This window comes from Rhinopithecus bieti, unplaced genomic scaffold, assembly GCF_001698545.2.
Source record: "Rhinopithecus bieti isolate Rb0 unplaced genomic scaffold, ASM169854v2 scaffold_17181, whole genome shotgun sequence".
Lineage (NCBI taxonomy): Eukaryota > Metazoa > Chordata > Mammalia > Primates > Cercopithecidae > Rhinopithecus > Rhinopithecus bieti.
This window is the reverse complement of record NW_016808676.1, coordinates 66,607-85,477: the sequence shown is the minus strand read 5'-3', so window position 1 is coordinate 85,477 and position 18,871 is coordinate 66,607. Positions and strand designations below refer to the sequence as shown.

General features: G+C 38.6%; 1 protein-coding gene across 2 annotated transcripts in view; it reads right to left on the bottom strand.

Moving 5' to 3' along the window:
* TASL (TLR adaptor interacting with endolysosomal SLC15A4) overlaps window positions 1–1,986 on the bottom strand; it is a 19,769-nt gene extending 17,783 nt beyond the window's left edge. The window contains exons 1-2 of one of the 2 annotated variants that reach the window (XM_017886951.1): window positions 1,711–1,986; window positions 828–939 (exon numbers count right to left, since the gene is read on the bottom strand). The gene's annotated coding sequence lies outside the window, so the exon portion shown is untranslated. The remainder of the gene's footprint in view (window positions 1–827; window positions 940–1,710) is intronic. The other variant, XM_017886952.1, reaches the window with a different exon arrangement.
* Between the last annotated feature and the right edge of the window lie 16,885 nt (window positions 1,987–18,871).

The window sequence follows — 18,871 nt, the reverse complement described above, 5'->3', positions numbered from 1 at the left end:
AAAAAAACAAAAAAAAAAACAAAATGAGAGGACTACAAAAACAAGAAAACCTATCATAATAGTATTGTATTGATACAAATTTCCTTGGTATTATAATTGTTAATCATTGTTAATCATGTTAATTATGCCAATTATCACTAACATTTACTTAACTGTAGGCATGTCAACTACAAATGCAATGCAAGATTCTTGATTGGATCCTAGATTTAAAAAATAAAAAGGTTCTAAAGGACATGTGGATAATTGGGAAAATTTGAATGTGTAGCACATCTTAGATAATAGTATTGTGTTGATGTTATGTTTCCGTGGTGTTGTAATTGTGTTATGGAAGACTGCTCTTATTTTTAGGAGATACATGCTCAAGAATTTAGGGGTGACATGTGTCCTAAAGTCAGCAACATACTTTCAAACCATTCAGGGAAAAAACTGTGCATATGTGTGTGTGTATGTGTGTATTTATATTTATATTTATATATATATACATAAAAGGACAAGCAGAGACAGAAAGACAAAGCGAGAGAGAAAGTAAATGTGACAAAAGGATACCACTGATTAATATACATGATGAAAATATGGGTGTTCATTGTACTATTCTTTCAATTTTTATATAGATTTGAAACGTTTTTAAACAAAAATTGGGAGGGGAAATAACCATATTTAGTTAATGAAGGCATATTTACATTGTATAATGTTTATTAAGAGCCTAGAGGGACAATATCTTATGTATCTAAAATAATCATTACATATGTGATGGGAAATGTCTCAGTGCCTTGATATAAATACTTCAAACATCACTTTGCTCTGAGATAACAGAATTAGTATACTACCTTTGAATATCTCCAAAATTCCACTTACGATATGAATGTTTGACACAGACTTCAAATACTCTTCAATCCTCCAGAAGCTTCTCAAGCTCAGAAACAATCTTCTCACACTGACCTACGCAAGAAATGTTATAAAAGTATGAATATAAATATTCTTTCCAAACCAGGTCTATATTTAAGCACAGATTCATATGCACAAGACAAAGAATGTTCGAGCGAATCTAAAGATAATTCAAACAAAAATCCACTTATACATGCGCTATCTTTAATACCAAGAGGGAAGCTTTCCCCAAATCACCCAGATGAAAGTCGAAAAGCATCCTCACTATAGATCGCATTCATTTTGAATACATCCTGCCACACAGAAAAACACTATCACAAGCTTGCTGAACTGAATAATTGAGAGTCAAATCCAACTGGAAAGGATTGTGATTGTGTTCGTCTCTAAAACTGCATCACCGTAACTGAATTCAAGAGCTGTGTTGTCCCTGCAAAACCTTGCTTAGGTTTTTAGGCCTTCTTTTAAAAATGCAGAAGCTAAACCAGTGTAGCAATTAGTGAAAGAGGACTGCAAAAATAATACAATAAATATTTGATCAGATCAGTCAAAAATTGTAGGTAAAAATATATGTATTTTAGAAATGCTTAGAATGTGGACACGAGGAGGTAAGAAAAGGAAGTATTGGGCTTAATTTCTCTTTATTTTTCAACTCCACTGAATGCTTGTTTAAACTCCCACTTGCCTCTGATATGGTAAGCTAGAGAAGCATTTTGATGTCATAAGAATGGATCTGTGCTCTGGTGATAAAGGGCTAAGAAAGTGTGAGAAGACAGATGACAAAAAATAATAGCAGAGTTCTAGGGTCCTTTGCTTTCTTTTTCTTACCTTCACTAACCAATCTGCTCATCTGATCCGGCAGAAACACAGCAATTGACCAAACAGAGAGATGAACAAGCCAGCCAGTGCTCTTTCCAGAAATTTTCACAAGCCTTTCACTGATGAGACCAGTAGACTGAACTGCTCACTGCAAAGCCATTCTTTTATAACTGATCCCATGGAAAAGAGTTGTTTTGCTTAAGTCTGATTTGTGCTAAAGAGGCAGTGGGAAGTCCCGGGAGGTGGGGAGGCAGTAACTGACAAAGCCACATCAAGCCACAGAATGGTGTTTCTTCCTCTTTTTCGAAAAATGAAACCTATCTACGAAACCGTCTCTTATTAAAATAGTTTATGGTTACACATTTTGTAAGAACCCTAGCAACAGAATTAAATTTTCTTTCTAGAACAGTACATTATCTGGGATCCTTTGCCCAAAAGAGAGCCAAAGTCAGAAATGACTTTAGAGAAATCTGTTACATTACTAATCTATCATTTTTAAGAAGTATTATTTCTCAATAGTACTTATAATTTTTAAAAACGTAATGAAACAAGTTTTCTCTCTCCAAATACCAAAGGTCAAAACAGTAATACACAGTGTGGGCAAAGTTGTGAAGAAACAAGCACTCTCAAACACTACTGATGAGATTGTAAGCATATTTAGAGGGCAATTTCCCAGTATCTCTCAAATACAAATATTCATACCCTTTGACCCAACAATTGTATTTTTATAAATTTATCCAAGCTATATATTTGCACTTGTACACAAAGACTTATGTGAAAAGATATTTGTTGCGGCACTGCTTGAGAAAATACATGACTAGAAAAAATTATATCCATAAATAAGATACTGGCCAAATAAATGAGAATGTATGCATACTTAAAATCCTATGTAGGCTGTGTGCAGTGGCTCACGCCTGTAATCCTAGCACTTTGGGAGGCCGAGGCAGGTGGATCACTTGAGGTCAGGAGTTTGAGACCAGACTGGCCAATGTGGTGAAACCCTGTCTCTACTGAAAATACAAAAATTAGCCAGGCGTGGTGGTGGGCACCTGTAATCCCAGCTACTCAGAGGCTGAGGCATGAGAATCCCTTGAACCCGGGAGGTGGAGGTCACAGTGAGCCGAGATCATGCCACTGCACTCCAGCCAGGGCGACAGAGCGGGACTCCACTCAAAAAAAAATAAAAAGAAAGAAAGAAAAGAAAAGATCTCTAACATACCTTGTTTAGCAAGAACTCATTTTCCAGTTTGTATTTTAAGCAATATATGTATACACATGCCTTTGTAATAGAATATTTCCTTTTAAAATTTTGTATTTTAATTTTTGAGGGTATACTAGGTGTATATATTTATGGGGTACATAAGATATTTTGATACATGCATACAATGCATAATAATTACATCATGAAAAATGGGGTATCCATCCCCTCAAGCATTTATCTTTTGTGTTACAAACAATTCAATTATACTCTTTTAGTTATACTGAAATGTAAAATTAAGTTATTGTTCACTATAGTACCCCTGTTGTGCTATTAAATACTTTGTCTTATTCATTCTTTCTAACTATTTTTTGTACCCATTAACCATCCCTACCTCCCCTACCAGCCCTCCGCTACCCTTCCCAGCCTCTGGTAACCATCCTTCTACTCTCTATGTGCATGAGTTCAATTGTTTTGATTTTTAGATCCCACAAATAAGTGAGAATGTGTGATGTTTGTCTTTCTGTGTCTGGCTTATTTCACTTAACATAATGACCTTCAGTTCTATCCATGTTGTTGCAAATGACAGAATCTTATTCTGTTTTGTGGCTGACTAGTACTCTATTGTGTATATGTATCACATTTTCTTTATCCATTTATCTGTTGATGGACACTGAGGTTGCTTCCAAATCTTACCTATGGCGAACAGTGCTGCCACAAACATGGGAATGCAGATAGCTCTTCGATGTACGGATGTCCTTTCTTTTGGGTGGATACCCAGCAGTTGGATTGCTGGATCATATGGTTGCTCAATTTTTAGTTTTTTTGAGGAACCTCCAAAGTGTTCTCCATAGTGGCTGTACTAATTTACATTCCCACCAACAGTGTATGAGAGTTCCCTTTTCTCCATATCCTCACCAGCATTTGTTATAGCCTTTCTAGAATATTTTGTTTTCTATACTATACACAAGAAATCAGAAATAAGCAATTGTGTTTCAAGAACAAGACTCATTTTTCATTCTATATCTTTTGAAATTTCTATGTGTATGTATTACTTTTCACTTTAAAACTAGCATTCTTAAGTCATATTTAACTTTGACTGTACAGCCCAAATGTATTATGATCTGTCTTTTCTGGAGGACAGACAAGTCTATCTGCAAATGGGTCAGTTCTTGCCCAAAAGCCGAAAAATTAAGGGTTTCAAAATCATTTAACTGGTTTACCCTGACTGCTTCGAGTTAACCAATAAAGAATAAGCCTGCCCACATCATAACCACTTCATCATCTTTTTCTACCTAACTCCAATCAAAGCTAAGTTCTATGGGGGGGAAAAAAAAAAGCTAAGTTCCAAACCCTTAAGAGGTGAACATTTCCACTTAATGGATTTGATTTTGTTTACTTTTGTTCATTGACTTATCTTAAAATGTCATATATTTAAAAGTATACTAGCATTTTTATTTTTGTCAGTCATGATTTTCTGCGTTATTTTTTTCATGAAATATTACTTAAATCCACTTCAGAAGGCATGGTCTCATGTATGAGCCATGATAAGGACAGTTTCTCAACTAGTCCTGAATCTGACTTGACCTGCCATCACAGGAAACACCAGACTCATTGCCCCAGGGGCAGGTTCAGTTACAGTGTAATCATACAAAATCAGGTTCAGGGATGTCTTCAGGCATTTCTAGCCCATCAAGGATTTAGCTGTGATCAAGAGACCATAACACCTGTAGGGACAAACATTGATTTATTTCACTTTAGTGTAGCTTCAATCACAATCGTGAGACACCGTAGAGTAGGTCTCACCGACCTCCAGAAACACTTTATGGTGGGTTACCAAGAAGTCGCCTGGAAGTACAATGAAATAACCATTGTGCGGTGATTCCATCTTCTCCACATTGTCTTAAGTCACACTTACTGTTTTATTCAAATACAATATGCAGAATTTTGATTATGCCCATTCTTTATTTTGTCTCTATAAGTTACCCCTTTGATGGAAACACCTTTGCAGAAAAAAAATTCTGTAATGAAAAAGTGTGCACTAGGTCAAGCTAGCCTACTATTTCTACTATTTCTCATTTGATAAAACCTGAGCATACAAAATCAGCTTTAAATAGCTTTTTCTTCACTGGTTAAAATAAAATAGAATTATATCCCTTGTAGCTGAAATCTTACAATATGATTTTCTATTAATCTGCTGAATAGTAGTTAAAGTTATTGCCTCGATATCTGTGCCTCTAAATGGACATCATTCCTATTATTCAATTACTTTCCTGCTGTACAAAACACCCTCCAAGTTATTTCCATTATGATAGCATCCCTCCTAGCTCACTCTCAGTTCTCACCAGGTTTCCTCTACCCTGGCTACCCTCTATTCAACTCTAAGTACTCCTAGTGGCACTCTAAATTCCACAACAATATGTCTTTCTGTCACATCCTACTTGCCAATTTCCAGTCCCATATAAAATCCATTATTGCCTGGCCAGGCGTGGTGGTTCATGCATGTAATCCCAGCACTTTGGGAGGCCAAGGTGGGCTGATCACCTGAGGTCAGGAGTTCAAGACCAGCCTGGCCAACATAGTGAAGCCCTGTCTCTACTAAAAATACAATAATTAGCCGGGTGTGGTGGCAGGTGCCTGTAATTCCAGTTACTCTGAAGGAGAACTGCTTGAACCTGGGAGGTGGAGGTTGCAGTGAACAGAGATGGCGCCATTGCCCTCCAACCCGGACAACAGAGCGAGACTCTATCCCAAAAAAAAAAAAAAAATCCATTATTGCCTTTCCATAACTAGAGAAAGGTATATGTAAGTATATATTAAATATATATGTATATATACACACACAACAGACCAATCACAAATGTAATCCGTCAAACTTCAACTATCTCAGGATAAATTATTTGTCTTTCTGAAGTATGCTCTCTGACCACTCTCAATACTCAAATGACTCAACTGAACCTATTTTCTCAAAGTTACCAAAGCCCCTTAATCATCAAGTCTAACAGCCTTTATCTCACCCTATATCCTCCTTGACATTTCTATAGTATTTGACACTGTTCACTATTCCCTCTCTTTTTCAATAGTTTATTTCTTTAAAAAAAATTACATACATGTTTTTAAAAACTGTAAATGGTACAAAAATATAGTTTTGCATCATTTAACAACAGGGATACATTCTGAGAAATGCAGCATTTGGTGATTTCATTGTATGAACATCGCAGAGTGTACTTACACAAATCTAGATGGTTTGGCCTAGTGCACACCTAGGCTATATGGTACAGCCTATTGCTCCTAGGCTTCAGACCTATACTGCATGTGACTGTACTGAATACTGTAGGCAAATGTAACACAGTGGTATTTGTGTATCTAAATATACCTAAACATAGAAAAGGTACAGTACAGATATGGTATAAAAGATGAAAAGTGGTATAGCTGTATAGGGCAATTGCCACGAATAGAGGATACAGGACTTGAAGGTGCTCTGGGTGAGTCAGTGAGTGAGTGGTGAGTGAATGTGAAGGCCTCAGACATTACTGGGCACTATTGTAGACTTTATAAATACTGTGCAGTTAGGCTACACATGCTTTATTTTTAAAATAAAATAATTGTGTATGACATTATGACAGCTATGATGTCATTAGGCAACAGGAATTTTTCAGCTCCATTATAACCTTATAGGACCACTGTCGTGTACACTGTCCATTGTTGACAGAAATGTCGTTATGCAGTACATGACTGCAGTGAAAATTAAACCTCTCTTCCTATCTGAACTTTATCTCTCAGCTGTCCTCCCCAAAGGCAATTGCTATTGTCAGCTTCTTGCGCATCAATCCAAAAATTATATATATCCTTCTTTGTATACAAATGGTAGGATACTACATGTGCTGTTCTCTTACCTTTTTTGTATAATTTTTCACCATTAGTACTTGCAGACTGACCTCATCCTTTTAAATAACTACATAGACTGCCAGGTTTTGGAAGTTCCAATAGTAATGTATTTAACAAGTTCTTTATTGATGTAGCCCCTCCTTTAGGAAAGTCACCACATCTCCCCCCAGTTGATACTGTGTCATTGCACACTACTAGTTATAATTTTTGGATTGATGCACAAGAAGGTGACAATAGTGATTGCCTCTGGGGAGGAGATCTGAGAGACAAATATCAGATAGGAAGAGAGGTTTAATTTTCACTGGACAGGGCCAGGCGTGGTGGCTCACGCCTGCAATCCCAGCACTTTGGGAAGCTGAGGCAGGTGGATCTCCTGAGGTCAGGAGTGCAAGACCAGACTGGCCAACATGGTGAAACCCTGTCTCTACTGAAAATACAAAAATTAGCCAGACATGGTGGTGGGCACCTGTAATCCCAGTTACTCAAGAGGTTGAGGCAGGGGAATCACTTGAGCTCAGGAGGTGGAGGTTGTAGTGAGCCGAGATCACTCCATTGCACTCCAGCCTGGGCAACAAGAGCAAAACTCCATCTCAAAATAACAATAATAATAATTTTCACTGTACAGTCATGTGCTGCATAACAACGTTTTAGTCAACAATGGACCACATACATGACAGCGTATGCCACAGTGGTCCTATAAGATTATAATGGAGTTGAAAAATTCCTACTGCCTAGTGACATCATAGCTGTCATAACATCAGAAATGCCTCTAAAAAAAGTGAACAAAACAGCTAGGCGTGGTGGCTCACATCTGTAATCCAAGCACTTTGAGAGGCCAAGTGGGCAGATCAAGAGGTCAAGAAATGGAGACCATCCCGGCCAACATGGTGAAACCTCGCCTCTACTGAAAATACAAAAATTAGCTGGCTGTGGTGGCGCATGCTTGTAGTCCCAGCTACTTGGGAGGCTAAGGCAGGAGAATCGCTTGAACCTGGGAGGCAGAGGTTGCAGTGAGCAGAGATTGCGCCATTGCACTCCAGCTTGGGTGACAGAGCAAGACTCTGTCTCAAAGAAAGAAAGAAAAGAAAAGAAAACGAAAGAAAAGTGAACAAAACAAAAAGTGCTGGTGCCCATATGAGAGAACATAATGATATAAAAATAAAGATTTTTTCCTAATAATGTTTAACATTACATCTTTAAAAACACAACCCTATTATCCCGTATGCACTTTCATAGTTTACCTTAGTAATTTTTATAATCGCTATTGCCTGCAGACACAATTACGGAATTACATATAAGGTATTAATGCACTTCCTCTGCAGAAGATTAATTTTAATTGACATTCTATAAAAATTAACATGAACACATTAGAATTTAGGAACATGTTACGTATCCCATAGGGTAAAATTAGTATGACATTTAAAAATTCTTAGTTATACTTCAGTAGGTTTAATTTATACCAAAGAAATCCATAAGGTAAGCTCTGGAACAATACTGCTTAGCTTGAGGATGGGATGACAGATTATAATTGCTTTATTAAGTACAACATTCTGAATTTCTATGAAGCTGTAATGGCTTCTTGTGCACTAGAGATTTTGTTATTTAGGCTGTAATTGATTGTAATGTATACTGTTTGCTCTTGAATAACTCCCATTTTCCAACTCAAAGAGACTTCCATTTCAGCATCAAATAATATGATTATTGCATTTGTAAAGTTTCTGAAGCATTTTTTAATATTTTTCAGTTGAAAAATGTTTTATAATGAAATATGATATAAGTTAAAGGGGAAATTGAATGTAATCCCCATATGTTTTATTTTAAGGCCACGTACAGTACATAGAATAGCTCCTCTTTTTTTGGCCATTACCCTTTAATTGGTATTACTCGGAGTCAGTAAAACAAATACCTGAATGCTGAAGGAATTGGCAATCTCATGAAATGTTTTGATTTCTGCTTTTTAATTGTCACCCTTTGCTTTTACCTAACGTTATCTGCTTTAACAATCTCGCAAAAATCTCTAACACCAAAACTCAAATCTCTATTATTAACTCTAAGGTAAATCAACCCCTGGAAATACTTGACAGAGTTTTGCTACAAGGGCTTGTTTCTTTTAAGCCCATTTTGACAAACTTCTGCCTCACTTCCCTAGTTTTTATATTTTCCTTTGTTAACCTCTTATCACTCCCCCAGTCTGATTTTCAGGTTTTGGGACACAGAGACACTTCCTCTTCAAGCCAAGATAATGCTTTATTCCCTCTATCATAAATTGATATTAAAGAGAAAATACTTGCTCTGTTTCATAGTTGAACAACTGAGAATTTCCATTGTACTTATGCTGTGTATTTACCTATTCTTTGAAGCTCGTACAGATGAATATTTATATGAACTCTGCTTTGGCCTCATAACAATTTGCTTCTGTTAAGACCAGGAGGCCAAAGACTCAGTCAAATTTGTAGAGAATCTCAATTTTCATGCATTGATTGTTATCGTAAACCCAAGTCTATCATTACCCTTTCTGCTGTGTGCCTTTCAAAAGAAGAAAGGAAAAGGGAAAGTTGAATCTGTTTCTATTTCTTCTTGTTAGTGCTTCTGTGTCTTAGTCTGTTTGTATTGTTATAAAGGAATGCCTGAGGCGGGGTAATTTGTAAAGAAAAATGGTTGGCTGGGTGCAGTGGCTCATGCGTGTAATCCCAGCACTTTCGGAGGCCGAGGCGGGTGGGTCACCTGAGATCGGGAGTTCGAGACCAGCCTAACCAACATGGAGAAACCCTGTCTCCACTAAAAATACAAAAAATTAGCCGGGCGTGGTGGCGCATGCCTGTAATCCCAGCTACTCGGGAGGCTGAGGTAGGAAAATCACTTGAACCCAGTAGGTGGAGGTTGCAGTGAGCTGAGATTGTGCCATTGCACTCCAGCCTGGGCTACAACAGCGAAACTCCATCTCAAAAATAAATAAATAAATAAATAAAATAAAGAAAAAAGGTTTATTTGACTCACAATTCTGATGACTAGAAAGTTCAAGATTGTGCATCTGATCTGGTGAGGGTCTCAGGCTGCTTCCACTCAAGGCAAAGGTGAAGGGTAGCCTGCTATATAGAGATCACATGGCAAGAGAGGAAGCAACAGATAGGAGGGAAGTTTCAGACTCTTTTTAACCACCAGCATTCATAGAACTAATTCCGTGAGAACACACGCATTACTGCAAAGATGGCACCAAGTCATTCAGGAGGGATCTCACCCATGACCCAAACATCTCCCACAAGGCTCCACCTCCAACACTGGGGATCCAATTTCAACGTAAGATTTGGGGCAACAAATACGCAAACCTTGCCATTCTGCTTCTGGCCCCCAAATAGCATGTCCTTCTCATATTGCAAAATACAATCATTAGATAGCAATAGTCCTCAAAAGTTCTAGCTTGTTTCAGCACCAATTTAAAAGTTCAAAGTCCAAAGTCTCATCTGAGATTTAATGTAAGTTCCTTAGAGTGGTGAGCCTGTAAATTCAAAAAGTATTTACTTCTAAAATACAATGGTTGTATAGTAATTGGGTAAACATTTTCATTCTGAAAGGAAGAAATAGGCCAAAAGAAAAAGGTAACAGGCTCTATTAGCAATTCTGAAACCCAGCAGGACTGATATTATATCTTAAAACTCCAAAATAATCTCCCTTACCTGTCCCGTCCAGCGGGATCGTTAACACAGACCTTGGAGGAGGGGGTGGGAATTTAGAGAGACAAGAGACACAAGAAATGGAGACAAGACAGTATCCTGATCAAGTCTCATTTATTGAGGGCGTTGGTACAGCTTATATAGGATGGTAAGAAAGAGGAAGTGCGGCAGATCAGGCGGGGAGGAGAATAATGAGAGACGTCACCAGGCGCATGCTCGGTAGACTTAGTCTTTCCCGGCGCGGGAAGTTATCTACGCGCTCGCGGGAAAAGTTGATGATGAAGAACCAGGAAGTGCGCCATCTTGTTTCCGCAATGCGGAGCTTAAGCAACAGAGGCCGTGGCAATTTCCGGGCCTCATGGCTCCGGACACTTACCTCCATTTCCTACATACTGGGCACATTGGTGGGAGGGTTGGGCTCCCAAAGCCTTGGGAAGCCCCACCCCCATGGCTATTTTGGGTGCAGCCCAGGTGGCTATTCTGATGGACTGGAATTTGGGCTTGTGACTTTTCCAGGCTGGAGTTGCACACTACTAGTGGCTCTATAATTCTGAGGTCGGGAGAGTGGTAGCCCTGCTCCTACAGCTCCACTAGGTACTTGCATTTTGCATGCTTGCAGACTTATCAGCACATGGATGTCACCAGAGTGCACAGCTTGCATTCTCTGGAGTGTCAGCTGGAGATGTACCTGGGGCCATTTCAGCCATGGCTGCTCCACTCGGAGTGGTCAGGATCTGGGGAGCAGCATCCTGAGATGGCACAGGGCAGCAATACCCTGGCACCTCGCCCAAAACTTTTCTGTCTTTCTAGGCCTCTGAGCCAGTGGATGGGAGGAGCAGCCTCAAAAATTTCTGAAATGCCTTCAGGCCCTATATTGTATTAAATATTAGCACCTAGCTCCCTTTTAGCCACGCTAATCTCTTTAGCAAGTGGTTGCTCCACAGTACCGTTAGATTTTTCTCCCGAAAACACTCTTTCCTTCTCTACCACATGATCAGACTGGGAATTTTCCAAATTTTGATGTTCGGCTTCTTTTTTTTTTTTTTTTTTTTTTTTTTTTTTTTTTTTTTTTTTTTTTTTTTTTTTACCTTAAGGAAATACTTTGTAATGTTATTGCCTTTAATTTTTAATTTTTGTGGGTAGTTAGTAGGGTATATATTTATGGGGTATATGAGACAATTTGATATAGATAATAATACAATGTGTAATTACATCAGAGTAAATGGAGTGTTCATTCCCTCACACGTTTATCCTTTGTTTTACAAACAATCTAATTATACTCTTTTAGTTATTTTTAAATGCACAATTAAATTATTATTGATGATAGTCACCCTATTGTACTAGCAAACACTAGATCTTACTCATTCTTTTATTTATTTATTTATTTTGAGATGGAGTCTCACTCTGTTGCCCAGGCTAGAGTGCAGTGGCACGATCTCGGCTCACTGTAACCTCTGACTCCTGGGTTCAAGCAGTTGTCCCTGCCTCAGCCTCCTGAGTAGCTGGGATTACAGGTGCCCGCCACAACACCTGGCTAATTTTTGCGTTTTTTAGTAGAGACGGGACTTCACCATGTTGGTGAGGCTGATCTTAAACTACTGACCTCCGCTGATCTGCCAACTTCAGCCTCCCAAAGTGCTGGGATTACAGGCATGAGCCACCATGCCCAGCCCATTCTTTCTATTTTTTGTACCCGTTAACCATCCCCACCTCCCCCCCACATCCCTTTCTTACCCTTCCCAGCCTCTGTTAATCATCCTTCTACTCTTTATGTCCATGAATTCAATTATTTTAATGTTTAGCTCCCACAGCTAAGTGAGAACATGTGATGTTTGTCTTTCTGTACTTGGCTTCTTTCTTTTTTTTTAGATGGAGTCTCGCTCTGTTTCCGGGGCTGGAGTGCAGTGGCACAATCTCGGCTCGCTGCAACCTCCGCCTTCCGGCTAATTTTTGTATTTTTAATAGAGACAGGGCTTCACCGTATTGGCCAGGTTAGTCTCGAACTCCTGACCTCACTATCCGCCCATCTCAGCCTGGCAAAGTGCTGGGATTACAAGCATGAGCCACTGCGCCCGACTTGGCTTATTTCACCTAATATAATGATCTCCAGTTCCATCCATGTTTTTGCAAATAACAGGATCTCATTCTTTTTTATGGCTGAACAGTACTCCATTGTGTGTATGTACCACATTTTCTTTATCCATTCGTCTGTTGATAGACAGACACTCAGGTTGCTTCCAAACCTTAGCTATTGTGAACAGTGCTGCAATAAACACAGGAGTATAGATATCTCTTAGATACACTGATTCCCTTTCCTTGGGGTATATATCTAGCAGTGGGATTGCTGGATCATATGACAGCTCTATTTTTAGTTTTTTGAGGAACCACTAACCTGCTCTTTGCAACAGTTATTCTAATTTGCATTCCCACCAACCGTGTATGAGGGTTCAGTTTTCTCCACACCTCACAGGCACTTGTTATTTTATCCAATGGTTTTGGATAAAACCATTTTAACTGGGGTGAGTTGATATCTCATTGTAGTTTTGATTTTGCTTCTTTTAAATTATAAATTCCAACTTTAGATCCTTCTTTTGCTGACATTTCTGATCATAAGCTGTTCAAAGCAATGATGCCACTTCTTGAATGCTTTGCTGCTTAGAAAATTTTTCTTCCAGATACCCCAGGTGGGCATCACTCTTAAATTTGGCCTTCCATGAAGCCACAGAGCACAGGACATAATGCAACCAAGTTCTTTGCTATGCAGCAAGGGTGACCTTTGCTCCAGTTCCCAATAAGTTCCTCATTTCCATCTGAGACTTCATTTCCATTACCTAGTTCCACAGTTGCTTCCACATTTTCAGGTATCTTTATAGCAACAACCCACTCCTTGGTACCAATTTTCCATCTTTCTCCATTTGCGTTGCTATAAAGGAATATCTGAGGCCAAGTAATTTATAAAGAAAAAAGGTTTTTTGGCTCATGATTCTGACATCTAGAAAAGTTCAAGATTGGGCATCTCCATCTGGTGAGGGCCTCAGGCTGCTTCTACTCATGATAGAAGGTGAACGTGAGCTGGTGTGTGCAGAGATCACATGGCAGGAGAGAAAGCAAGAGGTGGGAGAGGCCAGGCTCTTTTTAACAACCAGCTGTCACAGAACCCATAGAGTGAGAACTCACTCATTACTGCAAGGATAGCACCAAGCCATTTGTAAGGGATCTGCCCCACGACCCAAACTCTACTAGACCCCACCTCCAACACTGAGGATCAAATTTCAACATGAGATTTGCAAGGGAGAAACATCCAAAATATGGTACTCTGTAAAGAACTGAATTAAATGAAAAAGACACATTAAACTAAGAGGTTAAAACTGTATTTTGAGGTAAGATATGGATTCTGTTTTCCTTGGCATCCTTTTCTCTGCATGTTTAGATAATTTGAACTATAACAGAAAGAATGAGCTTGGTAAACCTTCAACTCTAAAGATGATAGTGGGCTCTCCAAACCATCTCTGTCTTCCAACCTGACTGTTTTAGGACAGTGGCTCTCAAGAGCAAAGCTTCCAAGCAGTTTAAATATTGCTGTTTATCCAAGCTTTTATGAAAAGTTTAGTTTCTGTCATCAAGTAGTTGTTAGAAGTTCAGAGGTTCCTTTGTGAGAGCCAACTGAACAGTTTTCAGACTTATATTCAGAGGTAAAAGAGCCTGGAAAAATTAAACCTGCATAATCTTGGTGTCCTCTAATCCCACGAGATTGTGCAATTTTGGCATATTTTTTAAGAAAAAGGGACTAGACCCTCCAAAGTCAAGTGGGGGGTTTCTACACCCCAGAGAAAGTTCCAGATTTTTTGCAATTTACTTTCTCTTTGGAAAGCTTCTTAGTTTTTTTTTCCCCCTTGATTCTATTTTTATCATGCCATAGCACTGGCTCGTGTTAATAAAGACAGTCAGGGACACATGAGTCCTATGGAGGAGAAACTGGAACTTCAGTCCAAGTAACGTTATTTCACAAAGCAATGGAGAAGTGAAATTAGTGCCGTTGAGCCCTTAAGACTCCAGATTTCCTTGCTTTATGGAGAGGCTTCTGGTGTAGAAATGTTTCATCTCTGTCTCCAACTGACCACATCAAACCCCTCTTTGGGTCCTGTCCCTCTATAAGTAAAATTCAAGCAAATGTATATATCAGATTATAGATTCAAGAGCTAGTTTTGTTTAAGCAACTCTGTCTATTTACAGGCACATATTTACAACAATAAAGCAATTCCTATTCTTTGTAATTCTTTCCCTTGCTCTTTAACTCCTGCAGGTGAGAAGAACAATGCTTGAGGTTAATAAAAAAACATGTTTCAAAATAAATTTTAAATTCATGAATCCCTCTACATTCACATTTAGTAGAAATCAACTAATTAGTTTCAAAATTTAGAGCAGAAATAAATCCTTTTTTATCAAGTCTCTTGAAGGGATTACTATGAAGCATATGATGATGCAAACTTTCTATTGGGGACTCATTATCAGAAATTCCCATCGAATAATGAGATAAGAATCTAATCTAACAAGAATCTAATCCAGTAGATGTAAGTGCTTAATTGCACATATTCATATCAAATTGATTTACAAATCTCTTGGCTGTACTTTAAAATCTCTTAGACTTTAAGTACTCTTATCACAAAAAAAAGAAAAGAAAAAAGGTAACTTTATGACATGCTGGGTATGTTAATTTGCTTGACTATAGTAATCACTATGTATATGTATATTAAGATCAATATATTAAAACATTATGTTGTACACTTTAAACATATACAATAAGAACGGTCTTTTAAGACAATCCTTCTCAAACTTTGACACGCATATGAATGACCTGGGAATCTTGTTTAAATCCAGATTCAGTAGATCTGGGGTGTGCCTGACATTCTATATTCCTAACAATCTCCCATGGGATGACAATGCCGCTCATCTGTGGAGGACTGCACTTTAAGTAACAAGGTTTCAAGGCACCTATGTTCTGCATCTTAAGGCTTTATATAGCAAAAGCTCTTATTTGCAGAATGCCTACTATACATGCATTATAGACTAAAAGGTTTGATTTATGTAATTTAATCCTCAAAATAATCCTATAGAGCATGTTTGATTATTTTTTAAAATAAGAAAAGTTTGTATTTCAGAGAGGCTAATTACTTTGTCCAAAGTCACACAGGAAGTCAGTGCCAGGAATTTGGACCCAGGTTTTTCTGACTCCAAAGCCAGAGGACTATTCTCTATGCATTATATACAACATCTAGTACACAGCGTTTTGAGACAGAGATGAGAAAAAGTTTCTACCATTCAGAATCAACAGTACAATGGCAGAAATCAGACTATACGTAAAGAGATAAATTACGGTTTTTAACAGTATTGTGCAACTATCAAAGAAGCATAGACTGCTGAGTTAATTAAATAGTAATAGGATAGGAAAGGATAAAATTAATCAATATATTTCTGTACAATTACTTTGGATTAACTCTCATTAATCTACCTCTTGATGGAAGAAGTGGACAACTGTGGGCACTCTAAAAACTGCCACATGTAGATAATAGTGAGGAGGCAGTTGGAACTTTGTTGTGAGTTGGGGCTGGGGAAGAGAGAGGGATTTCTAAAGTCCCTTCAACATCTCCACTTAAAGGATTATGTAATTCAAATTTTGAACTTGACATTTTAAAATAATTTATATAAATTACCTACTCCTGGTTTAAAATATATATAATGGTACAGAGTTATAAAGGAAGAAGGCTTCTCCTCTAACTCCCTTATTCCCACTTTCCAAAGGAAAGCATTGTTTTCCATTTTATGTGTATCTTTTCTGGAAGAACTAAGTTTCTCTTACAGATTTTTACAATTTTCAATGTGAGCTTTGTTGAGCACAAGTTACCTTAAAGAAGTGTTCCATATAGGCCAGGCTCGGTGACTCACACCTGTCATCCCAGCACTTTGCGAGGCCGAGGTGGGTAGATCACCTGAGGTCAGGAGTTCAAGACCAGCCTGGCCAACATGGTGAAACCCTACCTTTACTAAAAATACAAAAATTAGCAGGGCATGGTGGTGTGCGCCTATAGTCCCAGTACTCGAGAAGCTGAGACAGGAGAATTGCTTTTGAACCTGGGAGGCGGAGGTTGCAGTGAGCCAAGATCACACCACAGTACTGCGGCCTGGGCAACAAAGTGAGAATCCGTCTCAAAAGAAAAAAAAGAAATGTTCCATATAGAATTATTGAATTGTTGTACCTTTTTAACATTGAGATCTAGACTTGATCACTACTTGATTCAATTCAGAAAATACTTATTGAGCATTTATTAAGAGCCAGGTATTAGGCATTTTACACGTAAAAACCACTAAGGTTTCTACCTCCAAAAGGCTCATAGTTCAGTGACTTCTCTGATCAGGAAAAAAAATGACTGTGGTGTTGCAGACAGGAAATTACTATTTAATACTGGCAGTGCCTTCTTCCTGTTTCACTAGAAGAGAAAAAGTCGGAATTTGAGGATATATTCTATTCGGGCAAGTTTCACTTCTCCAGTGATTCCCATAAACCCCTTTCAAGTCTGCACTCCAACGTAATCCATTTGAACCTCTCCTTGGATCTATTTGCCTTCTTGCAATTCATAAGGACATGATATTTTTGTATTTACAAAGCTTTTATCCGAATTACAAGATGATCAAGTCAGAAAAACTGGTTCTTGCTGGTCCTCTGACATAGGTGCCTCTGAACATTTAAGGTAAAGAGTCAGCTGCCTATGCAGAATTCATTCATTTACCCAACTCAAATTCATAAAGTGCCCCCCACAAAACTGTGAAATTTGAGTAGCCTGGACGAGAGACCTTCCACACAAGAATAGTGCCTTGTCAAACAATTAACTACTGTGTCTTTACACTTTCAAAACTTTAAGTTTTGAAGTCATTTCTGCAGCAAAATCTCACATTAAAAGATAGCTGCCCAGGGGAAGTTTTAAGGCATATACTGCAATCTTCTGTGGGTTGAATTTAGTTGAATAATGCCTTTGTTAGCAACTAACGAGCCTGTCATCAAGAATGAGGAAGTTGGGAAGAGAATGGTGCAATGTTTCCCAAATTATCTCATTTTAAGAATCACCTGATGTGCTTATGAAATATGCAGATTTTCTAGGCCCTTCCCCTAGAGATTTGGTTCATTAGATTTGGACCTGGGACTGCCACATTTAACAACTGCCTCAGAAGATTCTTATGATTAGACTACCCTACAGCAATAGTTTTAACTTGGATGTACATTAGTATCATCTGGGGAGTTTTTTTCCCTTTTTTTTTTTTTTTTTTTTTTTAGAGGCAGGGTTTCACTCTGTCACCCAAGCTGGAGTGCGGTGGTGCAATCATAGCTCACTGAAGCCTCAACTTCCTGGGCTTAAGCGATTATCCCGCCTCAACCCCTCTAGTAGCTGGGAGTACAGATGCGCCACCTGGTGAGTTTCTAAAAGTACATATATATTAATACCCAGGTTGCAAACACAAATACTCTAATTTATCCGGGATGGTGCCAAGCATTGTTCATTTTTTAAAGTTCCCTAGGTGATTCTAGTGTTGAGACATTCTAGTGTTCAGAAATAATGATCTAGAGTAGCAGTTATAAAACTTTTTGGTGTCAGGATTCCTTTACACACTTGAAAATTGTGGAGAGTGGTGCATGCCTTCAGTCCCAGTTACTTGGGAGGCTGAGGCAGGAGGATTGCTTAAGCCCAGGAGGAGTTCAAGGCTGCAGTGAGCTACAACTACAACTGCAAATAGTCACTGCACTCAACAAGCAAGACCCTGTCTATAAAGAAACAAAACGCCGGGCGCGGTGGCTCAAGCCTGTAATCCCAGCACTTTGGGAGGCCGAGACGGGCGGATCACGAGGTCAGGAGATCAAGACCATCCTGGCTAACATGGTGAAACCCCGTCTCTACTAAAAATACAAAAAACTAGCCGGGCGACCTGGCGGGCGCCTGTAGTCCCAGCTACTCGGGAGGCTGAGGCAGGAGAATGGCGTGAACCCGGGAGGCGGAGCTTGCAGTGAGCTGAGATCCGGCCACTGCACTCCAGCCTGGGCGACAGAGCAAGACTCCATCTCAAAAAAAAAAAAAAGAAAAGAAACAAAACAAGCAAACAAAATTATGGAGAATTTCAAAGAGCTCTCATGTGGGTTATATTGATATTGTCCATAAACAAAATTAAAACTAAGAAATTTTGAAACATTTATTGGCCCATTTAATAATTATAATAATAGTCCCATTATGTGGTAATATAAATAACATACTTTTGATTTAAAAATTATTTTTTAAAGAATTCATGAGAAGAATAGCATCCTTTTCTGTTTCTACAATCCTCTTTAACACCTGGCTTATAGAAGACAGCTAGTTTCTGCATTTAATCT